At 39.6% G+C, this 26,191-nt stretch overlaps 1 long non-coding RNA gene across 2 annotated transcripts; it reads left to right on the top strand.

Annotated features, from left to right (window-relative positions):
• Positions 1-1,642: 1,642 nt before the first annotated feature.
• Positions 1,643-21,484, top strand: LOC134154968 (uncharacterized). 2 transcript variants are annotated; one of them, XR_009961386.1, is made up of 3 exons: positions 1,643-1,785; positions 11,165-11,260; positions 21,396-21,484. It is a non-coding gene; the product is annotated as an uncharacterized LOC134154968 (long non-coding RNA). The 2 variants fall into 2 exon arrangements; XR_009961387.1 differs by lacking the exon at positions 21,396-21,484 and adding an exon at positions 13,697-14,108.
• Positions 21,485-26,191: the final 4,707 nt, after the last annotated feature.

Here is a 26,191-nt window from a genome sequence, read left to right as displayed (position 1 = left end):
AAAGAAATTTCCTTCTTTTCTATCCTTGACTTCCATCACTGTGACATGTCAAAACCTCTGAAATATCCTCTGCCTATACAGTTTACCTTTCATGACTTCCTACTGACAAGGAGGCCCCCAGATTATTTGTCTTTGGTGAAGAGTAATTAAGTATGAAATACACACTTTGGAGACTGATAACCCAACAGTTGTGTGAAAAAACATCCACCGCAAAAAGATTAGCAGACTGAACAAGAGTGTCAGGGAGCACTGCAGGGCTTGAAAGTGCTTTAGATAGAATTGTCTATCTGCTGTTTTAATAGGTTTTTGTTAATTATTTCCTCTTCTCCCCATTTCCGTCCTTATTACAAAGTTTCCTCATGGCTCTTGCAATGTTGGTACCAAGCAACAGTCCTTAAAGTCATCTTCACACTGGGTTTCTGCAGAACTTGTTGTGAAGTGCTTGTTGCTTTGCTCATGGGAGCAAAGACCCATTAATATGCCCTGCTTGACTTTTTTCATCCATCTGCCTCACAAATGACCCTGTGGTTACATTGTAGCAAGACCTAAAGAAAGCCGTTACTGTCTGAGGAACAATGTTATTAGTAAATTAAAGGAAATTGATGATTTTTTCCCCAGTTGTTATGTTTGCTGTTTCATTGTGCATGTGTGTAGGTGGCTGTATGGGTGATTATGTGCAAGACAGAGAGACAGACTGATGGAGGGAAATGTTTCAGAACACTTTCATCTTTTAGTTAGGAAGAGGATATTTTTTATCTGATTTTTATCAAAGGTGTCATCACAAGTAATGAAAGGATAAATAATTTTAAAGCCTCAGAGAAAGAGGATTCTTTAATAAAGAAAGGATCTGTCTTGGAGATTTAACTTTCTTAAATCCTTCAAATCCCTGAGTCAAATACGGTAATATTCTGAAATTTTATGACAGTTTTGTCAACATATATTAGGGACAAGTAGCAGTCTCCCCTAACTGACACACCGGACACTCATTCCATGTGCAACCTGTATGTTAGAGCACTATATATTTGTTTTCTTTAAAATATCTCCAGGTTCAGGAGCTCCGCTATAAATCTTCCAATAAATGTACCTGTGGGTTTTTTTTTTTTTTCCTTAATGGTGCATGCACGTACAAAAATGAACTGATATATATTTACTAAACTATTATCTTCCCAATTAATGAATTCATTAGCACAGATGCTTTCTTCCATAAATACTATTATTAAATGCCTGAAATTACTGATCTAAACTGCTTTCCTGAGAGGCTTCTCCCTATAAAGAGAAGAGCTGGTTCTATTTGGCTGCAAACTAGGCTGAATTTCATAATAAAACTTTCACCATAAAAGAAAAAAAAAATCAAAACTGCAAACAAAAATAACATCCCTGTGACACATCAGTGGTTAAATCCCCCAAAGAGACGGATTTAACTATTTTTAAGGGGGAAAAAAAGAAAAAAGAAAGAAAAAGATAAAGTAAGAAGGATGCAGTGCTTCTTGTAAGAGACTCCTTTTTGAAGAGATCGTACTAAAAAGGCTGTTAAAGGGATCGCTTGCTGCTGCAATTTGTAGAAAGGAGCTCTCTTAATTATAGTCAGAGTAGTTTATTGCATCTCTCCCTCTCTCTGCCTCTCTCTCCCAGCGCGTGTGCATGCAGAGAGCTGGAGAAAGCTGGCAGCACTACCTGAACAGCTATTGAAAGAGTGAGACTTCTCAGTTCCTGCTTCATTACTGGGTAGCAGCTATTCCAGCGTGCGAGAGCGCCTAACTGCATTCTCCCATCGCAAAGCCCTTGGTAAGTCCCCTTTGCCAACAGAGCTGCAGATTAACTCAGCAAAAGGCAGGAGGGGGGTGGCAAGGAGCCGTGGGGGCACTCAGAGCCCGTGTGCAGCTTCGGATCGATCAGATTTCTGAGGTGTTTTTTACTAAATGTGTTAGATCTTTTGTGCTTTGCTGGGATGTGAAGGCAAATACGTGGAATGTTTTATGTGCTCAAGAGCGTTGTTAGGCACATTCACGAGCGCTTGAAACCGGGCAGGATTTTTTTACAGGAGACGAGACTGGTAGATGCTTCTCAGAACTGCAAAAAGGGTGCTTCTGTTTTGTTTTGTTTTCCCCTATCATTTTTCCCTTGCTTCCCTCTTCCTCTTTATTGTGTTGAATGCGTTAATAGGCTCAGAAAGAAGAAACTGTGTCTTCCTGCTGACTGATAGTTTTTGAAATGTAGAACTTTTATCAGAAGAGGGATGACAGCTGAAGATATAGAGGAGATCTGCATGCTTTTTATTTACATACATGTTCTTGTCCATGTTTCTGGTGTTGATTGTACAGATTTATCAAGCTCCAGAAAAGTCCCCAAAGGTAGGAGATGCACATTTACTGCTCAAGACACCAATGCGTATGCTTGTTAAATGTGTTTATATCACATGTTTTATTAGTCATCCGGCTGACAAGTGGCACTCTCCAGGTAGTTCCTTTCACTATATGTAGCAAAAAAAGCCCTCTCAGATAGGCACCTCTTTTTCTTTACCTTGATCCTATGAATCAAGCTCATTAGGCTCAACAGAAAATGATAGAGGCCATTGGAGAGGTCAGGTCACAGCTCTCCTTGCCCCAGGTGAGTAATGGTATTTGAAACGAGAGCCTGCCATGATGCAATTACCTGAGCATCCCAAAGCACCCTGGAGCTGGGTGCATTTTGATTTGAAAAGTATGAATGAATTACTCCAGGGATGGGCAGGTGGTTATTGGCTAGGACTACAGAGCATTAACAGAATGACTGTCTCCTAACTGAATCCACATCTACTTCCCTGATGGATAAATCCAATCTAAAAGAGCAGGCTGTCTGACTAGCAGGACTTGGGATCAGTGAGTCATCTGTTACTGTCAGTCCAGACCAGTTTTCTGTTGGCTGCAGCTGTCCATGGGATCATATAGATGACACAGACGTATTTATAACTACGAGGAGGAAAGTTGCTCCTAATATTTAGAGTATATACACAAGTGACTTGAAATTGCTGCTTAGTGTACCTAGACATCATTTTCTCTGCCACTGAGCAAATGTGATAGCTCAAAAGATTAGTTTATAGGTCTGCGATGGTTGCTTTCCAGTTAGTGCGGGTAAATCTACATCTCCTTACATAGGTCAAAGGGACCGTATTGATTTTTCTCCCTTCCAGATGACTTCATTGTTTATTAAGGGACAACTTTAATAAGAGAGTGTTAAAACAGAGCTCAAATCTGCAGCCAAGCACAAAATAGGTGTTGCTTCCAGAAAAACAGTCATTTTACATTAGATTCATAGGAGAATGATGCTAAAGTGTGCTGATGACCAGGGTACTGATAAGTGAGCTTGTGATAACTTGATGCAGTGTGGGTTATAAATAGGAAAATGCCACATGTTCCAGGTTTTCAGAGACAACATTACTTCATCAATAACAAACAAAATTGTTATAAAATTCACACCATTTCCTGGGACACTTGGTGCATTAGATACAGTTCTGGGATGCAACAGGGAGAAGAATAATCACCAGGACAAAAAAAAAAATTATAACCAAAGAATGTATTTATTTTGTATTTGTATCCCACTTCTACATAAGCTAGTTGCTAGAATACTCTTGAATTATTTTTGTTTTTAATTTCATCTACCTGGATGTGCGAGAGAGCAGAAATACTGTAATGAAAAGAATTCCAGTGTGAAGGGGATTCAGAACGAGTAGTTCAGCTCAGCTCTGTGCCACATCCCAGCATCAAATTCAGCCTTGACCATGATCATTTTAGTAAGGAGATTCTGCTGTTGTCTGTTCACTATCAGCCTGGCGGGACACTGTCAAAGCAACCTAATATCAGGTCAGGAAGGTAGAAAAATGCTGCAGGCTGTTTGTTGAGGGCCAGATGCCATGATCCTTCTGCCTACTGAAAGTGTTGTATGCTGTGAGGATGATACGACCCCACATGAGAAAAAGTGACAAGGAAAGAGGATCTGTGTTTACCTGCTCTGTAGAGCCTCATCCATGGCACAAGGGACTTGCCTCCTCTGCCTTCCCTGGGGATCTGCCTCAGCACAGATGGGATGAGATAGGAACTCCCTGTCTCTTCCTACACAGGGCATGTGCACAGATGCACCTGATAGACAGGACTGCACAACTGTTGAGTGTGCACCCACATGTTTGTATTGTAGATAGCCTGGCAGGCTGTGGACAGGAGATGCTGCCTATGTTTGGGCTGATCTAGCTGTGTGTCAGCACATAGTCAGCATGAGTTTCCAGGTAGTGACTTACTCCAGCTACCCCACAAGCCCCAGCAGAGTTATTTCTCGGTGAGATGAGGCATGGTCTTAAGTTGTCACTGATACAAAAAGTCTTCAGACCTTACTAGTATGAGCCACAGAGATCTAAACATGCCTTCAAACCAACCTGGATTTTCATCAGAAATTCTCTCTGTTGCTTGAAATGAGCTCTCCTCCCTGCCCCCTTCATCAAAGATTGCAATTCATGAAGCAGAAAATGCCAGACACTCAAGCACTGGCAGAGTTCTTTTAAATTATATTTCTAGTTTATCATGCTTTTATATGTCAAAGTTTTCTATTTCCTCTCTCTATATTTATATATAGCAAAATGTATCAATCCAGGCTTTTCAATACTCATCACTAAAGCATAAGGGTCCATATATCCTTGTCTACTGAACAAACAGGGATTTTCAAAGGGCATTCCCTGTGCTGAGAGTGGCTTCTGTGTGCACAACTTGACCACAGTTCCACTTATGAAAACTGCAAAACAAAAGCAAGGAAACAGGAGTCTGGCACAATTCATGTTTTAGTACTGTAAAAGCCCTCCGTGTTGTCCTCAGGCACCTTCCTTCTCTCCCAATATTCTGTGAGTTTCCTGTGGGTTTGATTTAGACTAAAGCTCTTTGGAATAGGTATCATGTCTCCACTCATAGCGCATGTTCATTTCTTTCATGTTGCTGCATGACAATAGGAAGTATTAACCAAAGCTAGAGCACTTAGAATGGATAAAAATCTAATGCGATCTTCTGATCCTGACTGCTCCTTTTTCAGCAAGTTCTTATACCCTAACCGGGTCAAAAGGAGGGAAACCTACTCAAACCTTCTCCTATAAGCTTTTTGTAACTCCCCTGGAGAAAGGGCTCAAAATCCAAACATCTGTTGCCTCCTTCTATTACAGGGCAGTGGTAAGGGTGGAAGGACCTTGAAAAGTTATACCCATACAGTTAGCAAGGGAGTTCTGAATGAACAATAAAGATATTTTCCAGCATGGCATTCTCATGATTAGAATCGCTTACAAACTGTTTCTGTCATTGCTAGGACAAGAGTGGAACTGACATTTAGTAGCATATGAATTCCCCAGTAATTGGTGCCCCATAATGTAAATTACATTAGAGGCAGCTCACTAAGTCCCAGTACAGCAAGTGTTCATTTTATTTTTCTCTCAAAGGGAGAGATTCATTTCTCTCAAAGGGAGAGGTACATTTTAGAAGACAACTACAGCACAGGAAAGATACAACTCTAAGACTTTGTAGTCAAAATTCATCGACTTGAAAAAAAAAAATCTGAATCTAGAAAAGGTACAGTGAACCTGAGTGTTCCCTTAACCGCATTTTTTGTGTTAACTCTGCTAAACAATTAAGAAAAGGAGAGGAGAACAGAACAGATAACAAGGTAATAGAAGGTATGATCACAAATAGCCTTCCCATGCTTTTAAATCTGGATCAAAGTTCTTTCTTTGACTTGAAATTGGAGGCTTTTTCACTGAGAAGCTCAGTACTATAACAGATGCTAGCAAAGCATCTTATTTCCATTATGAAAACAAAGCTGAAGCACTGTAACATATGTTGTGTTGATTCATGTCTTAGAAAATATAATTCCATGGAGATGTATTTGATAAATGCAATAAGAAAGCAGCTGATTTCTTGGAAAAATGTGTTTGACTGCAGCATTAGCCACTTGCATATTGTACTTGACAAACACTCAGATGCGATATGTTTTAATATCTTGCCATAAGACTTAAGAAGTTTCATTCAGATGCAACACTATTCTTTTCTCTTCCTGAATATCTTTCAGGATGCTACTTGCAAATAGAAAACATTAGTAAACAATTCCTTTTACAGGAATCTGACCCCAATGTTCAGTTGCTAGCATTCAGCTCCTAAGATAATATTGTTTATTACCTATGAAACTGAGATAACATATCTGTCTCTTCCTCCACATGTGCACCCTTCATCTGTCTTCTTTGCTTATATTGCATACTGAGGGCAGAGATTGTGTCTTAGGGGACAGGTTTAGCTCAGTTGGTTAGAGCGTGGTGCTGCTAATGCCAAGGTTGTGGGTTCAATCCCCATATGGGGTATGCTGAGGGTTGGACTAGATGATCTCCAGAGGTCGCTTCTAACCTTCCTACACAGTCAGCACCTACACAGCTCTTGGCTGCAGTCTGTGGGGGCTCTTCTGAAGAATTTTCCACACATACTACTGACTGATATTCTCAATACCCAGCTTCGTCAACTGAATGGTGCTAATGATCCTAGGAGCATTTCCCTCCACAATACTGAGTGTACAAACACTTGCAGGCTTCAAAACACCTTCCAGGTGTAACCGTCTACTGTGGTGACCAAGAGCTTCAGTTTTCCTGTCTATGACTTTGACACCTTTTATAAGTAATAAAATCCAAATCCAGGTGTTTGAAGAAAAGACTTAGCATACTGGTTCTGGAATCAGACCGTCTGGGAATGGATGTGGCAATTATATCAATGATACTGAGAAATAACATTTTCTTTGGCAGTTATATTGCCTCCAAATAACTGACAACAGTAAATGATTGTTTTTGACAGTTAACTAGGTAAGGTGAATCCATGGGGAGCTGATAGGTGCTCTAACAAGGTATATTCCTGCAGAATTTTCTTTCTGACCAGAAAGCCACTTCTATAACTGACAGTTGGCACCTTCAGTAAAATTCAGCACAAAAGAATCTAAACAACGACAGCCCATCTCACTGATGCATGCATGTCCCAAGTCTGTCTCTGTACATTTGGATGAAACATGCTGTGCAAAACAAGAATAAATTTTGGTGAACTATCTGCTCTTAGCTCCCTATTTAGCCCTATATTTTATGTCAAAATATTATAAGAAAATTTAAAGGTAGTTCTTCATCCTCTTTAAAGATTCAATAAACCATCTCTCAACTTAAGCAAAAGCGAATACATCCTTGACGAATTTCATCCTCCTCAGGGGAGTTAACCCTATTTTTAGAGAGCGAACAGGGTAGACAGAAATTGTTTCAGGGAGCAGGGAGCCTGTACAGAACAGCTGGCTCTACATCCTTGCCTATCTCATCACTACATTGAGATTACTGGGAGAAAGACACAAGTTACAGCAGCCCAACACAGGACAGGGAGAGAAGAGGCAAAAAATAAAACTGCTCCAAAAAGTAGCACAAGATTTTATGAAGAACATATTTTATGTTGTTTTTCTTGAGGAAGATAGAATGAACTTGACCACTTCCCTAGCTCAATTAAAAGCCTAATTTTTGATATAGCCTTAAAAAGAAAACTCGAACAGTTGGATGCAAAAAGATCTCTTTTATTGTGTTCAAACTGGGAGTTTTGGAAAATACCTTCACATAAAGCCAGATCTGCCCATCTAGTAAACCCCTGTTGTCCTTTAGCTATATTCAACCAGAGGTCAACAAGGTGACTCAAGACAAGATTCAGCACAGAACAGGAAAACTACCAAAAGCTTTTCCTCCAAGCTGCTGCTTTCTTCTTAGAGATTTAATCAACTCCTTAGAGCTTATTATCTGAGCAAGTCTGGGCTCAGGAAAGACACTCAAGTGTCTTTCTCATAGTTGGAAATCTTGCAACCCTGTGTGTTGAGCTTTGATCCTCCTTTTGCGCTCTGCAGCTGGGAGAGAGGAGAGAGAAGGAAGATGTAGGAGGGCACTCATCCTCTTCTTCACTCTTTCCCCTGCCCAGCTGCTTCCTCTTGCAGAGGCCAAATGTCCATGTTCAGTCTCTCTGAGATTATACTCTGGGAGGCAGCATCTCTTGCTGCGCTTATCTGCAAACCCAGGATGGTGCTCCAGGAAAATAGGCAGCGGGGTTCTCTACTCCCCATGCTTTCAGAAGCCAGGTTCTTTTTCTTTTGAGTGACACAGTATGGTTGTCATATTCACAGCATTAAACAAAGTTTAATCACTCAGCAATGGAGGAGAGAGAGCTTATCTATCGATTGAACTCCCTATATTCATTACCTGACAATGCTGAAGTTAAGTTTATAGAATCAGTTGTTTGTGCCAGCAAATTGCAGTACATAGCCTTAGAAATTGTAAATAGCTGCAATGTTATATTTAAAAATTAAAAATTGATTTCTTCATGAGAATGGCATGTGACACAGGCAAGCATTCACTCCGCTTTGTTCATGGGGAAGAGCCACGGGATTATTTCTTTCAGGCCACTACAGAGAGTGATACAGATGCGAATTACTGCCTGACTCTCACGACAGATCCCCTTTGAATTCTCTGAGCATATTTTTAAAGCTCAATATCCTGCTGCCATGTGTGTCTGAGGTCAGGGCTCAGCATCTCTGTTATTCAGCTAGCTGCAATGTTTTTTAGCCTGGCCTACCCCCAGAAGGAGCTTGTAATAGAAAGCGAAGTAAAAAGCTAAGAATAAAGACATTCATATGTCCTTCCTCCCTAAGATTTGATTCTTTTGGCTTATAGTTGGGAGTACATTAAAATAAAACTGTGATTTGCTCTGGCTAGCATGGTATATGGAGACAAGGAGCGATGGAGGGAAGGGAGAATATACAGTCCATGGTGGTACTGCACCACCTCCATTGTGTGACAGATAAAATATCCAAAAAGACGTCAGGCTTTGGCTGTCTGTTCAATTTTGGGGATGCTTCCAGAAAAGAACAATGCCTAAAAAGATAGTGTCCATTTTAGCTAATGGAGTTCATTCTTTCTTCAAGCACAAATCACATATATTTCACTTGTGACCACTGACACAAAAACATACTTCCCAGTCCATGTGAATACAGATATTAGGTATAAGGCTTACTCTTCCTAATATGCAACTAATCTACCCAGCTATACATGGACTTCTAAGTAAGCAACTCTACTTTTCAGTAATGAGTATGTTATTTATTAGACTTGACTAATTCTGCCAAGTTTAAATCTGGATTTAATCTTATCTTAAGATATTCAGTGTTAGGATTTTGGTTCAGGAAAGTGTCAGCATAAACATATATATTGCTATGTCTGGAAGTACCCACAGTACAGCTGTGTTCCAAATCTGTTCCCCCCGAAACACGCAACACCTGTGTGTCAGTATAGCTCTCATTTTTCATTTTTAACAAGTGAGAACCAAGAGCATACCAGAGTGCCTAGCTTCTGATCACAGATTGTGCTAACTCTGCCAACCTTGTGAAGTGACAGTGACACTCAAAAGAAAAAGAAAAAGAAAAAGAAAAAGAAAAAAGAAAAGAAAAGAAAAGAGAAGAGAAGAGAAGAGAAGAGAAGAGAAGAGAAGAGAAGAGAAGAGAAGAAAAGAAAAGAAAAGAAAAGAAAAGAAAAGAAAAGAAAAGAAAAGAAAAGAAAAGAAAAGAAAAGGACCATCACATTTCCAGATAATGTATCGTAAGATCTGATCTTGTAATGCAATGGTCAAAGTCAAAACACTGCTCACAACAGTGTGCTTTCTTCTCAGCTCTACAGTTATTAAAGGCATTCAGCCTAAATAAGTAAAAAGAAAAACTGCTCGTGACTAGCTTAAGGAGTAGCATGTGGCATGTAATTTGGATTTTTGAGTGATTTAGACAAGTAAGCTGCATTTCTCATCCTTCTCATATAAGATATGTAGATTCAGTAATCTTCCATCTGGATTTTCAAACTTCGGTTGCTTTTTTGGTTGTGTGCTGGAGAAAGATATTCATCTTATTCTAAGTATAGCAGGGTAAAAATTGTCCAACTGGAAAAAATGAGCAAATGACAGAAAGTGACCATGGGTTATAGCAGTGTATGGGAACCTTAAATTCTTCTTCAGCAGCAGAATGATTCTTTTACAGTAAACAGTCTCTTCAGATTTAGTGCAGGATCCATCTAGAATTGCAGTGGCACATTGGTACAAAAGCCTTGTCCACTCCCTTGTTCCAGCTAAAATATCATTACCTGAACACCTTGGCAAGGATGGCATGAGAGATCAGACTGGAACAGATCCATGGGCAAGCAAATCAGAATCTTCCATTCTCAGAAAAATAAAAGATTTTAAAAGGGGAATTTAAGAGAAAAAACACGCTACCTTTATCAATGGTCCTGCAGCACTAACACCTTTCAATTGCACATACAATTCAAACAATGACCAAAAGCTTGCATAACAGTTAATTCCAATTGCTCAAGTCTATCTGTTCCCTTTCATTAACTAGTATATTGGGACTATCTCCAAACACTATATATCTGCAATGCATGGAAGACAGTCTGGTCTGCCCAAGCAACCAAGCCAGTGTCAGATTTACGGATATATGTGAGAAAACCTTCCTATGATAAGCCTACGGATAGCATAATCTGACCCATCCTGAAATTAAATGAAATTAAACAATGAAATGAAACAAAATGAAATGAAATGAAAATAACAAAACAAAATAAAACAAAACTCTCCCAAAAATGTTTATGAACTCCGAGGGCAAATCTAACAGGCAATTGAGTCATGTTCATATGAAGGGTAAAATTTTCCAAAGGGAAAGGAACCAAAGTCTATATTATTTGTTAGGCTTTTGAAAGTAACAGTAAAAAAAATCCTTAGCCAAGATCATCTACAGAAACAGATGTTCCACAGAGATAAAGAGAAGTATAGAACCAAGCACATATTTTTCCCCCCCCATCTCAAATGAAAGAATAGTAAGTAGGAGTGGCAGCTTCTTTAGGTCCTTTTCTTTCCCTTGGCAGATCTCTCTGGTGACAGAATCTCAACCAGGTTCCCTGAAACATCCTGATAGATCTCATAAGAAATTTGGGAATGTCTATTGCGTGAAAATGCATCTTAGGGTGGGGCTTTGTCTCTGGAGATACTACAAAGGACATCTGGAAGAAGAACACTAACGACTTCATGCTGGACTAAGCACAGGCTTCTCTCATGGTTATTTTTTTTTTAATTCAAAGGATCAAAGGAGCATGCAAAAATATCAGTACTGCAGCCAAGCAATATGAGGTACTTTTGGCACCATTTGTTCGTTTGGCACACTGGCACGTGGCAAGGTAAGATCAGCTTTATGAAGCTGAACCATTGGTTGAATGTGCTGCCAAGTCCCCAGTACTATTTTGAATACATGGGGCCCTCTGTGGCTGCTAAAGCCAGAGTCTGCCAAGGCTGGGAGCAAGTGCCAGCATCCATAGCAAGGGCCAAGGGCAGCCTCTTGCTGAGGAGGGGGTCAGGACCCAAGGCTTTACGGTGAGGGAGACCTGACATAGCTCTGAGTGATATTACCACAAGCTTTTCAGTGACTTTAAAGGGTTTTCTGTCAAAAGGAGAAGCTGCTATGGACAGCAGACTTCAGTTCCGTGGCCTTGTGAGCAACCTATCTGAGCAAGAGAAACACTGAAGGCAACATCAAATTATGCTTTTTTGCCTTGATTTGGACTTTCCTAATTCCCCAATTGCCTGAAGGAGGGTCTTAACTGCAATGCATTTCCTGTGAGCAGTGGTGGGGGCCCATTTGATGCACAGGTTCCCTTTAGCAGCAGCAGCAGTGTTGGCTGACGGCTCCATGAGGCCAAAACCACCTTGAGGAGCAGGTGGGGACTGCTTTTCCTTTCTTCTCCTTCCTCACTGCAAGGCACTAGGCAGTGTGGGCAAAACAAGGAGTTGCTTTTCCTGCAGTCAGGTTTACACTAAACAGAAGGTGAAAGCTGCAGTATTTGCTTTCGTGGTAGATATGCCTCCAGAGCTGTAGCACGAAATTACTAGTAAGGTTATGTGTGTAAGACACACATAATGTTTGCATTCTAGGTCCTCAGGGAAAAATATGGAGAGGTGATTTGGCCTGGCATACAAGCCCATAATGATCAGACTGCAATTTAACACAAGATTTACAGAAACATGGTTTTGGCTAGGCACGGAGGGGCAACTCACCTACTAAACTAAACAGAGTTTCTGTAGGGAGCATAAAAAACACCAGATATACAAAAAACAGTAAGAGCAGGTTAAAGCAATTACCGTTCTACAAAGAATAACCAGAACATAAATGGCTATTCTCACAGTGCCACAATGTTTACCTTTTAGTGTGCAGTGTTTGGAAGTCAGGATGGTAACGGGGCAGCCCCAGAGCCCTCAGAGGCAAGAACAGGGACTTTACTCACAGTACAAGTTCTCAAGCTGAACAGTTCAGAAATTGGCAGCCGCACACTTTGAGCAAACACCAACAAACACATCAGAATGAATTCGAAGCTGCTATCCCACAGATCTGGAACAAACAAAAAAAAATATAAAAAGGTGTTACCAGTGTTAGCCCAGGGAAACTTGTGTTTGACTTGGCACAAAAAAAATACTGTGAGATTTTTGACCTGACAGTATCAGCTGTGATCTTTTATCGAGAAGATTTATGCAGTCTTGAAAGTGAGGATTTGGCAATTAACAGTTATGAGTTTTTCAACTGTGCTGTCTTGTTTAGAGTTTGTAGAAAATTATATACACACCATGTGAGAAAACATGTATCAGTCCTGTGTATGGCAAGAGGGCACTCAGAAGATGTTACCTTTTTTGTTGTTTTCATGAATTTTATAGTTTCGGTGCTGATGTTTTCATTACTGGGAAGATACAAGCTTTGAACCACAGAAGAATAAGATGCAACAAGTCAAAGTGTGAAGTAGCTCTGTGTAAAAGAATTTAGACTGAACATTTCACCCTCACTTTAATTTATTACAATTTCTTCATATTTTTAGGCTAGGATCACCCCTTCTGAATGGGACATAATCTTTTTAAAACATTACACTTCATGATGTCTTGCATGTCTAGAGGAGTAAATTTTGGTATATTTTAAAAAGGATGATTTGACTAGGATTGGGTTTTTAGTATAAAAGAAGTATTGTGGGAAAGATTTTCAAAAGTAGGAATCCAAACACAGACTTGTGAATGGCATCTACATCCGCACTTGTAAAACTGAAAATATGGCTTTCTGGGTTTACCAATGTGGTGCAATGTTCAGTTACTGGAAGCAGAATAGTAAAATTAGGAGGATACATTCACCCAGACAGAGAAGTCCTGAACAACGTCATGTTGCTTCCAGGATACATATTGGCTTGGATACCTTTACTTAGCACTGCATTATGTTAGGTAAATGTGTCCAAGCGAGCCCCACTTGAAAATGTGACCTCAAAGGTGGCAACTAATATTTGTTTTTATCACATTTGCTTGAGGTGCATTGTATTTCCCAGCACCCATATATAGTGGAAGTTTGGAAAGCCTAAGTTTGGAAAGGAAAGTATGTCCTTCACAGCTTGGCTCATCTAACTGCTTTTCAAAAAGTCAGTCGTACTGTTGACGACAACAAAAGCGCTTACGTTGTAAGTAAAAACTAGTAGGAATAGCATGGATAATATTTAACAACATATGCAGAATTCTCTCTAAGTGATTCCTAATCTGTGCTATTTTCATTACTGGATTCCAAACCTGTCTTGTTTTTCTCTCTTTCCAAGGGACAGAGTAAATCAGTTCTGACATTTGAAACAGTGTATTTACAGCAGTGGGGAGCATGTGGCTCTGGAGGGTGACTGCAGTGAAGAATACAGAGCAGCAAAGCCCCTGGATGCATTCAGCACCTACGGGAATTGGGAAGGGGGCTAGCTTCTGCACCATCTTCTTTTTCCTTCTTATTGTAAAAGTAGGAAATGGAACATCGAAATATTTTTCTCTGCTTCAGATCTAAAAATAAGGAATTTGATGTGGCTATATTAATAACTGAATATGTTATCCCCACTGGATGGTTTTTGTCCCTGTCTCCTGTCTCCCCAGGAAGAGAGGAAGTACCCGTTGTTACTGCTTCATTAATTTTTCTATTTCTTCCAGCGGTGAAGGGGCAAATTCTGAATGCCAGCTGGCACAGTATGCAAGAGTGTATAATTTATGAGTTGTTTGTGAGAAACTGGAAAGATATTTCCTAGCTACAATCAACATGAGCATAAGCAAAACATTCAGCCTGCAATCTCTACCACACAGTGTGGTTGCCCATGCCTAGTTATCACTCTGCACATGTTTTTCACTTTCCTGAGCCATAATTCTCAAGTTAAAAAAAGACGACATATTTTTTTAGGCTGGAAGGCTTCTCAAGGGAAAGAGGGACAGTCTGGAAAAAACAAGATTGAAAAGGTATAAAAATACACGTATCTTGCCAAAAACAGATCAACACAGTTGAATATTGGGGTGGGTGGAGGGGCTATAAAAACAGAGGCAAGATTCTTAAAGAAGATAGCTCCTAACCAAAAATGGAAATGGTCTGGAGAAAGATAGGGAAGGCAGTTTTTGACAAACAGAGGAGAAGAAAGAAAACTAGAAGTGTAGGAATCTGGGATACAGAGAGTTACTGCTACTAGTTTTTAACTTTTTTAACCAAGAAATCTGCATAACTGGCAATATCATCAGGACCAAAGCCAGATGTTGACAGATTTGCACAGATCTACAAATGTTCAGTGATATCTGAACCCTTCTGCTTGGCTTCACGTCTTCAGAGCGCGTGCATGTGCACACGCGTGAGAGGTGATTCCTCAACTTGTGCAGTGGTGTGTTCTCACAGTGTCTTAACTTGTACACTTTCCCTTGATAATCCCCTCACTCAAGAATACAGGCTGTCTGAGAAGAGGTTGAGAGAGAAAGCTTGTGGAGGGGCCACAGGGCCAGTGCTTAAGTAGATCTCACAGCTGTCAGAGTTGAAGCGTGCACACAGTGAAGATGGTTGGATTTTGCCTTCACTATCTCTTCTGGAATAATTGCAAAATCCATTTAGTTTAGCTTAATAAATTTTTTATGTGCATGTGAGTTTCACCGTAAAGTGAAAATAATGTTCAGGAATCCTTGCCCTTAAAACTATATATGTATCTCCAGAACATAAAATATGCAATCAAATGGGTGTCTGAAGATAGATTCGTTAGACTATCTGTACTGCTGGAACACTGTTCTAATTGGAGAGGCAGACTTAGGTTTCCAGATTTAGTTTGCAAATTATCCTGCTGTACCATACAGGGGTAGCAGGCAGGGTGATAACGCATAGAATTATTTATCAGAATGAATATAATTAAGTCTTGAAATGAAAAACACAAAAAAGAAAAAGAATCTAGTAGAGCAATATGGGCTAGGATTGTTATTTACTGAAGAGATACGGGAAAATACAAAAGGAAGAGTATGCTAGAAAAAATGATTACCTTCCTCCTAGTACAAGTAATAGTTTTAGCAGATCTCCTGTCAGAAAATGTTCCCCAAACTAGTTTTATCCAAAGATTCTCTGAAAGGGCAAATTGTCTAGTAATCAAGTCATTTCATGACTTAATTTACCTTGATTAGCATGGCACTTTTCAAAAAGTGCTAATCAATTTTAACATCTAGTAAACTGGAAACACCATATAAATTGCTATTACAGCCTTATGCTGCAAATCAGTTTGAAAATCTAAATCAATGTGCATTTTTACACTATTATTTTTCAGTCATTGGCTGAAATACTTTTCTTGACCTTGAAGTGTGAGAGATGGGTTTTCATGATAAATAATTAGAGAAATGCCACACCAGCATTGAAAATTTTTAGTCCTATTCTATTAGAATACTGAATATGTAAGAAATATTAAGGACAATTCTTTTTTTTTTTTTTTTTTTTTTTTTTTTTTTTTTTTATCAAGTAAACTCATCATAAGGTCACCCCATTTTGGTTTTTATCTGATGAAGAGCATTCCTACATGTTAGGACTACAGATTATTTTAATGATAAATGGAAAGACTCATGCTGTATAATCTAACTGCTGGGCATGTTATATGGTTAAGTTTTCTGAAAAGCTATAGCCAAAAAATGCTATAGCCAAAAAATGCTTATGTTATATGATTATGTATTTAGCAAGCATAAAACTATGAATACCAGGAAATAATTGATAGTGGAGTCTCATAATGTTTTTCTCTATTATTATACATCTCTTTCCTGTTCTGTGTTGCCACAAATAAACCTATTACATGTCTTTAGGCAGTGTAACTGTGCCTGAAAATTGTGAGTTTTCAGATGTTGAAGACTTAGACATTTTTTAGCAACCAAATCTAATCGTCAGCCATCTGGAGCTTCTTTCACTTACATGTTTATTAGAAGAACACAGGGACCTGCTCTTTTTTGGTAAGAAGAAAAGTTTCCATCCTGTTTCCATAGTTATATCCTATTGTACTATACTTACATATATTTTTCTCTCTACTTTCTGAAAGACACCTGTAAAACTTGCCAGTAGAAGGCAGACAGACCATTATGTACATCCATCTGACAAGAAAGTACTGTCTGGATCTGAACATCATTCTTTGTACTCGAAGAGAAATGGCATAAGATGGGCCAAGTTCTGGGGAAAAAATAGCAAATAGCCCTGTCTAATGTGGAACAAAAGCAGAGCAGAACTAGCTTCCTGCAGAATGCACTAGTGCAGCTTCAAGACTATGTCTTCTGAAATATGCAGCAGCAAGCAAAGTGGGGCATCCAGAGCCCAGGCAGTTGTCCTATACGCTCCCCTAGAAAATAGCAAGGAAGAGGGTATGTTGAAGATACTTGTAACTAAACAGATGCCTACCTTTGGAAGCAAGTCCTCCTGTTCTTCCTAGACAGCCCTTGGGAAGGTTCAGAGTATCCCTTTTAAGCTATATTGCCTTCTGCAGGAGAAGTTTTCTCCCATTCATTGTATACAGAGCCTAGGAAGTCACCTCACGTAGGAGCTTATGTAAAGACTTCTCCACTGCTAGGTCCAGTGATGTTTGAGCACTATTTGGGTCCTGGTAAGCATCCTTCTTGGCTTGTGCTCTTGTGTGCCAGTGCTTGCACACAGCACTGCCTGTGCTGTGGAGATCATTCCCAAAATGTTCCCACTACTGCTAGCTGTAGTCTAATAATAGATAGTTTTCAGCTCCATTTCCTCAGGCATGTCCTCTTGCATGAATCTCCCATGTGTGTTCTGCCTTGACTGATTTATACATATCCTACCTGACATATGTATCACTCCAAGGCCTGTGACATGCCTTTCTCTTGGTTGTCCAATCCCTATACGTATTAAGTGGTTTTCTCAATGTCCTTGCTCCACAAACCAATTCCAATAAAAGTATACTCTACATTACTTTCTGTTTTTATGTAGTATATCATTTACAGTCGACCAGAGTGAGCCCTTGCTGTCTGCCACGGTACCACTACTGTTCACTGGAAATGTCTAGGGAATAGCAAAATACACACTGAAAAGCTTTCTTTTGGCACTGTTTTTGTACCATTTTTCCTCCAGGCATGCTGAAACAAACTGGACCCTCAGGTTCAGCTGTATCGTAGTTTGGACAGAAGGTGGTAGAAAGCATGAGAACTTGTGGATCCTTTTCAAAGATCGACATACAAGAGAAATTGTGTGCCCTTATTCATTTTAAAAGCAAAGTAATCTTCAACTCCAATGAATCTTCTTTGTCCCTTCGTTTCTGATAGTGATTGAAAGCCTACATTTGAGGTGAAAAGTACCTGTTTCTTATGCCTACACTAAGTGACGGGCATCAGTTTCATTGTTCCCCTCTGGTTCAGCGTGTGCAAATCCTCTCACCTCTATCTTAACTTGAAATTTACTTTTATATCTGACCATTCAGATATCTACTTTGGGATGAGGTGATTTGTATACTGAAAGTGTTTATAATGGAAACCTTAAGCAACTTGCTCAGACATAAACAGCTACACTGTAGGTGTCTGTATTTGGTCAGATTAATCCATCCAGCGTCAGTCTGAGGAGATACGCTGAAGTACTGCTAGAATGTAAAGGTAACTCAGGATACAGGTATGCAATCAGCAATAAAAAAATATTGAATGTACTAAAAATAAGCAGTTAACACTTGGAAGATAAACCATATTTCTCATGTCAGACAATTGTATGATTGGAGAGACACTAATACTCTGAAAGATGATTAATGTGAGTTCTGTCAGGAACTGACTCTGTGCAGAAAATATACTCCTGGGCCAAGCACTGACTGTGGAAAATGCACTGCTCCAGATGTTCACATACAGAGACTATGAGTCTAGGTGCATTGACTTTTTTCAAGAATATGAGAATAGCTATGAAGACAGAAATGGGAAACTAAGCTTATTACTACATATTTCAGTAAGTAGAGTGTTCGTTGCCTCATCAAATGCCTTTGTTTTCTCATCCAGCACAAGGAAGAGTTGTCCATATCTTACAAAGTACACTTCACTGTATTGATCACACATAGTGCATTGGTCCATTAGTTTCCAGTGAACAAGAGAATTGCCTCCAAAGATTCTTCTGGAGCAAGATTAATGACCTTTAGGCTACTGGTCATAGCAACAAAAATATAAGTATTGGGCATATGTGAAAATGGGGGCAGAGAAAGAGAAAATGAAAGGAGAAAAATGAACTGAGATGATGGAAATTGAAAGAGAAGAGGAATTAAAGAGGAGCAGATGAGAGCAGAAGAGACAGGGATTCAAGAGAATGGGCAACATAAAGAACACTGATATGAGAATTGTTAAACCAGATCAGAGCCACTGCTCTTGATGCCTACCATCCTATTTCTGATAGAAACCAGTATTAAATGCTTCAGAAGATGGTGCAAGAAAACCCTCTAGTTAAAAAAAGAAAAGGGATATAATCAGCCCATCAGGAAATTTTATGCCTAAGCCTTTTCAAACAGAGATTATTTTAAGCCCTGAAGCATGAAAGAGGGATGACAACTGAGATGAAAATAAAAAAGATAAGGTGGACAGAATGGGAGGAGTGTGGAAAAGAATAAACTTCAATATAAGATGAACCCAGAGGATCAGGATTCATTATCCAGTGCCATGCTGAATCCAATTCAAAGTCGTTATGTTGGGTTTCTGTATAACATATAGGAAAACACATTATCTTTAATGAGAATGTTTTCTCTAGTTTTATGTGTTGCTTGCACAAGTTGCAGGATTTGTAAGCTACCCAGTTTGCTCCTCCATGTTATTCACAATTTAAAAATTATGCAGGGAATTCACTTGTTCATGGCTTAATCCCCACAGACCTTTTCAAACAATGCTTCCTATCTGTTGCTATGTCTTCACTACTACTTAACAAAGGTAACCTGAAAGACATTGATGTGGCTACATGTGCTGCCTAGACTTGGATGCTCAAGCTGCCCTTTGTCCTTTAATGCTCTCATTTTAAATCTGTATACTTCTATGATTAGTATTAAACATGTTCTCTGATGTGCTCTGTCAGGGCAGGAAGCACTCTTAAACACTAAAGATTAAACATGGTAAGCTGCTCTGCAACTTCTTATCATTGACAGTACTGAAGAGTGACAATAGCTCCAGTGGAGCTCCTGGAGGAATCGTACCTTAGACAATCAGATTTCCCTCTAACATTTTCTGTCATGGGGAGGGATGAGTTTAGTGTTGCAGCTCTTCAGAGAAGGGAACGGATGCTGCCTTTCATGCCTTACCAGTGCTGCTTGTGGTACCTGAAGTAAGACAGAAAGAGCTTGGAGAGAACTCAGGAACAGCATTATCAAAGTGCTTTTACCTCAGTAATTCTAGATAATGCAAAAGCCCAAAGTATGTTTGAGTAGGACCTTTTATTCTTCCCAGTAAATATCTCATGATGGCCCTAGTACAAAGATGTTAAGTAAAAGTGACAGCCAAACCAGGCCTTGTGCAACTCTACATATCAGATATTTTTTGAGAATGAAGAGGACTAGAGAAAAGAAGCTGCTGCCTAATGACATTCACCACAAACAGAGAGAAGGCAACATATTTGAATGTTTTAGTAGAAATATATCAGATCCTAACAGGATATTACAACAGATCAGCAGACTCTGTGATCAACATCTCAGAGCTGACTGATCTATCAGTAGTGTCAGCCTGTAGCTGAGGATACGTTTTTGTTGTTTATAGTTGTCACTTCAGTTAGATGTTAGAGAGCTGCTAATTTTGCAGTGTTGCTATCTGAGCGTGAGCTTTTAAATGAGCCTTGGACAAAGAATATATTAGGATATAGAGGAAAACATTGCCTATACACTTCCTATAAACCCCACATGACTACAACTTCAGTGTCTTAATTTGCTTACTTTGTAGTAGAAACTTCACTTGAAAGACCCTTTCAGGAGAGTAACTTCTCAGGACCTATTACTCAAGAAAGCAATTTCCACATCTTGAGAGAAATAAAGCCCTGTAAGACATGACAGGGTAAAAAACAGAGCAGCTGGCAAAAAATCCCATGACCCTTTAGAATGATGATTTAAATGGCATGTCTCTCTTCATACTGCATTAGTGTTTGAACTTCTGCCTGTCCTTGAGTTTAGCTTCTGGGACTTTGTGATTTATAGTCCAATGTTCTACTTTTTTGGTTTTGGTCTTGTGTTGCCTATTTTGCCCAAGTCTGTAAAACTAGATGACCATCTTGCTCTGACAAATTTGCTCAGGGTCAGCAGGGTAAAAAGGCTGACAGAGGAATTATAAGAAAATTAATGCACAAAGACATGGGCAGAATTTCTCCTCAAGCACAGCTAAGTCAGCTCCTGTCTCATTCTTTGTTTACAGCATAACCACCCCTGTAAATGCTGAGGGTAGGGAAAGTGAAGAGAAGATGCACTAGAGGAATTTGACTACACTCTAGAGAATGCACTTGTTTGCGGTGGCATCTGACAGATCCCCTCATCACACAAATGTCTGAGTGTAACAGATTGCTTGTTCTCTGCGATTCAAATCAGAAATGCTTGGCAGACAAAATAAAGGAATGAGCATATTCTAAAAATAGAGGATCTGTTTTTTCACATGACAAACAAAGATTAATGTGGACCTAAATTAATAACAATATGTTTCACATTTCCTGGTCTGACTGCCATATATATTTCATCAATTTGTATCTTTATTCATAGAATACAAAAAAAAGGTGCAAGAATAGCATTTCTCACACTTTGAAAGAGGATGGTGCTTCGAGAAAATAAGGTTGTGTTTTGCATAAGGGAGTGGGAATGTGGGGAACAGGAAAAGGGGTACTGTGTACCAATTCTCTTCCCCGCCTCAAAGTGAGGTGTGGACATTCATATCTATTTTAAAGCAAAGACTTGTAACATATTCTTCCCTCATGAACTGGAAAAGAAAGGTCCTTTTGTGGATTAGGTGTTAAACAAGCACTCAAAAGATGTGCTCAGTCCTCAACAGGTGTCCTGTACGATACTGAGTATGTCACTTCGGGAAAGACTCATCTCGGGGCACTCTCTCTCTCTTCCAGTGTGCTTATATAGCAGCACACAGAAAGGGCCCTGGATCTTCTGTGAGGCTGCTAAGCAGTTCTGCAGTAATAAGTGAATAACAGCAGCAGCTAGTTGCTTCAGGCTTGGTAAACTTCAAGCTTTGTAGCAGGAAGCACCTTCATTCAGAGAACTACAGCGTGTGAACAGCTAACCTAACGGATTATCCTCTACTGTCTTCTGTTTTGACTTCTGTAATTTAGAAATCCAACAATAAAACCCAGGAAAATTGGCCCCACTGAGTGAATTATGCCGTGCTCTGTGTCTTTATTTACCCTTTCATGGCTGGAAGCCTGGTGTGATGTATCTGGCAAGGTGAAGTTTTTCAAACTTTTGTTTTGTTTATTTCTCTGTTGATCCTGATGGCATCCATGAAAGCACACTAATAGCACAGTGTGTCTGAGCCCATCAAAGGGGCTACTGTAGCCTGCTCAATTGCACTGAAAAGTCCCACAGGAGTAGTTTTGCAGCAGGAATTTATCTTTGCAGTTAATCGCTGCTTCTGCTGAGCCCTCCTGCATGGCTAAGCCCCCTGGGTATTTAACTCACAAGAAGGCTGGTCTGAGGCAAGGGCTGTGCTCCCAGGCACACGGCTGCCCCACGGCACCCCATCTCAGGGGTGGTGGCCAAGGGAGGTTGCCATGTATCAGTGGTGCTCTGATAACCAACCACACGCATATGCTCGGCCTGTTGCAAGAGCACAGGGAGACGTGGTCACAGAGAACACCCGGAAGGGAGTTTAAGCAAACGCATTTCGCTGTGCGGCGGAGGTGGGAGAGCAGCGCTCACAGAGCAGATGACGAAGGCTCAGCTGCCAAACAGTAGTAAACAGACTGCTTTTGCTCGTGCAAGTGGCCCGAAGACGGCAGGATGACATTCAGAGCACGGCCCCAGCTCTGTGCATTCTTCCTGAGGGTCCTCAGCCAACATTTATCTGCTTGATTCCCCCATCTGTAAAAGAGGATGACATCATTTTCTTTCTCCATTCCTTTCCTGTTTTCTCTGCCTAGTAGGCTCTTGAAAGCAGGAACTTTCCTCCTCCCCTGTGTACACACAGTCCCCAGTGTAATGAAGCATTGATCTGGCTGATCACTGGTGAAATGGAAAGAATAAGTTATTGTTAGTAATAGTCCCAGTGCTTTAACTTGACCAGTTCCCAATTCCCGGCAGCAGACTTGCTGAAATCCTGTACTTTAAAGTCCTCATCTCTGGTACAGACTGAGTTGGAGTGTGTGTAATTCTCTTTCAAATCTGACATGGATCACAAGCAGAGTAACGTGGGTAGGTTCAGCCTAATCCCTCATAGACTTTCCTCTCAGAAAGGTCATGACAGCATACAGTTTGGCGCTAACTGTATTAATGGTACTCAACGCTTAGAAAACTCAGGGCTCAGGACTAGCAATAGATTTTCAACTCAAGTTCTTCTAGTAGAATACTGAGGGGAAATCTGCTGTGCTGGTCTACATTACCATGTGCTTGATTCTTGTTAGTGTTACTCCCCTTTCACAAACAAAACTAGGACAAACAAATTGGGCTGAGGAGAAGGGTTTATCCTCATCACAGAGGAAGATTTCCAATCCTAATCTTTGCTGTTGGGTGGGCCTTGAAGTTTTCAATCCCTTCTCATGTAAGTTGACATTTACCACAGTTTTTTCAGCCTCCATTCTTTGAGAAATTAAATTTTACAGAAATAAAAGAAGCACATTGAGAATGGATGCACGTTTCATTTACTCTAATTATGCGCAGTGAAAAGTTTCCATTTCAACAAACCTCATTGATATTCTGCTGTGAACTTGACTGGGAAAAAAAAAGGAACAGAAAAAGAGATTTTACCAGTCAATTGACTTTAACTAAAAAAAGCTTTTGTGGATTTAAGAATATTTCATTTTTAATTTGATTTTTCTTCCCTCTCCCTTTATGATTGATGCAATGACAAAACATTTCCCTGGATCACCCTGATTCTTGAAGGGTTGTAGTACCCTTATACTCTGATACAGGAGCTACTGTTATTTTGTGGATTAATTCCAAATAGCAGGAGATAGTGTGTCAATATTGCATAGGGCTTTGTGTTGTATGTGAATATGCCAATTCTTAGGTCTCTAGGAGAAATACTTACTTATCTCACAGATATGGTTAAGTCTTTCAATATTTCATGACCACTGTCAAAAACGCGTTTAGACTCTATACATTTACTAACAGTGTTCCTAAAACATACATATAGAGGGATTTAATAGATCTGAGAGCAAGCTCAAGAATCATAATGTGAAACATTGAATAATTTATTAGAAAATATAGAAAGCGTCAAAGAGAAAAAGAAACAAGCATTTTTTACTTACAAACCTTATTCTCTCAGAGATGGAAATTATTAAATTCTGTTGATCTTGGGAGATTTTCTTTATCAATATCAATAACAAATAAATTAAAAGTAATATAAGTATAATTTCATAACTGTTAGTATCCTTCCTTCTTTCTCAAGCAAAAGCTTCTGAACTGAACCGACTGCAGTAATTGGCTGTGCTGTAACAATATGGTGTTGTCATGAAAAATATCACAGTGAATCACCTTCTGTGTTCCTGGATATGAAAAAAGGCTTGTTAAGCTTGAGTTAAAGTTATTAATATGTACTGTGTCTTAAAGAAGACAAACACTAATAGTATTTTATTGTTTAATAATCTAATAGTCAGGAATACAAGATTAAAATTGCACTAAAACTGCTGCAGTCCTAGTAAGTATGGAAATAAGGAGAACAAAGTAATGACATGAACTTGGTCCCTTTATATATATATATATATATGTATCCTTCCTCTTTGGAAATTTTTAATCTGGACTCCCAGTTTTCTCTGCATAAGAAATTGGAGAGAATTTCCCTGAAAATACATTGCAAGACATGCTCCTGAATCATGCAGGTTCAAATTCGAGATGAGTTTGAGAAATTTGTCCATAATATCAGCAGGCTTTCATCTCGATTCATCTGAGCTGTAAAACACTGTAAACATCCTCTTGCCACCAGCATGATCTGGAGCCAGCCGCCCAGGGGAGCTCTGGCTCAACAGTGAGTTCTCACCATCCTCATTGACTCCCTTCTGCAGCAGGACCAGACTCTGTGGCGAGTTCCTCTGTGCTGCACGCGACTGCTTTCTTCTGTCCCCCCTGCCACTAATTCTGGGACATTTCTTTGGCAGGTGCCAGCCTAGGTGGTCTGTGCCTGTATTCTCGTAATGGTAATGTTCACACCAGCTGCATCAGCTTATACCTTTTTTCTTTTTTCTTTTTGTTTGTTTGGTTTTTTGTTTGTTTTCTGCAAGGGGGTAGCAGCTCAGCTCTCTGGATCCAAGTATCCCAATACCAGACAGGGTGCACTTCCCCTGACAGCCAGCGTCACACCTGGGCTGGTTGGTTTCTAACCCTTTCCTGTATGGATGCAGGTTGTTCAGAAACCTCCCCCCGTGGTGCTAGTTCTTCCCTGCCTCCAAGGAGGCACAGAGACATTTTGCTGAGGTCTTCACTGCTTCTTTCGGAGCAGAAGCCTTGCAAACTCAGGGGAGAAAGGCTTATATGTTTTTTTAAGGAGACATCACTGTCTAATATTTGTCTGTCTCCAGACTCATTTCACAGCTGTCTCCTTTTTCTGGTACTATGAGCAAAGCGGAGCCAATAAACTTAAATAGATTTACTAACTTGAGGTTGCTGCAGGGATCTAGGGGACAGTTTCATACTGTATTCTATTATTTTTACTTTTGATTTTCCATTGTTTCTTGTGCTGGAATGTAATTGTACACTACACTACTATAAATTGTCATAGTTACTAGTGTAGCCATAAAAATATCCCAATCTGTGATATATCTTTTGAATGAAACCCAATGGAGTCCGCTAGAAGTATGGGGAACGTCTGAGGAAATGGCATGCCTGCATTTGGCATATCTGAGACCTGAAAAGTGCCTTTGGTCGGATAAGACTAATGTTCCAAATATTTTTATCTAGCCTACTGATCCTAAAGAATGCTTCATGTGAAAAAAAGTGCTTTTTAAGCATTTATTGTATAAAAACAAATGAAGTCATAGCATGAAAATTTGTTTTAGTAAAGTTAAGGTCAAATTTGGTACTCAACTACAACAACGAAACTGGTACAGTAAGCATTCTGAAATCAACTGGAGTTCTTCCACAACCTTCAATGGGCACCAGGTCATCAGAGAAAAGCGGAAAGAAATCAGTGTGGGAGTACTGCAGTGGGTTTGTTAATCAAAAAAAGCAAAGGTGAGAAACAGGCATGGCAGAAGATGCAAAGGCTGCAAAATAAATACTACAAGGTCAACTGATGGAAAACACTAAGTAAAATAGGGAAAGCTATTACAGTCAAGGGTAGGACAGGGGACATATCATTCAGGAATTGCTGGGTTATTTCTTTACACTTAATAGATGAAGAAAAAATTGCTTTAGAGCTGTTGCCTACAAATGCATGGCATTTTAGGCAAGAGAGGGAATTTTCTGTGGTAGAGCTAGGCAATGTTTCTCAGTTAAAATTTTTTGAGGGTCGGAAATGCAGATTTGTTCTTCCCAAAAGGTTTAATGAATTAATTTCCTTTTCATTGAATTGCTTTTTTCATCAGAAGAAAACAAGAGAAAAAGAAAAGATGTTTTGTTTTGACACTTTCCAAATGAAATGTTTCAATTTTTCAGTCAAGCTTTTCATTTTGAATTTTATTTTCT

Source organism: Rhea pennata, chromosome 1 (genome assembly GCF_028389875.1).
Source record: "Rhea pennata isolate bPtePen1 chromosome 1, bPtePen1.pri, whole genome shotgun sequence".
Lineage (NCBI taxonomy): Eukaryota > Metazoa > Chordata > Aves > Rheiformes > Rheidae > Rhea > Rhea pennata.
The sequence above is the reverse complement of the archived record's forward strand: the minus strand, read 5'-3'. Positions and strand labels throughout refer to the sequence as shown.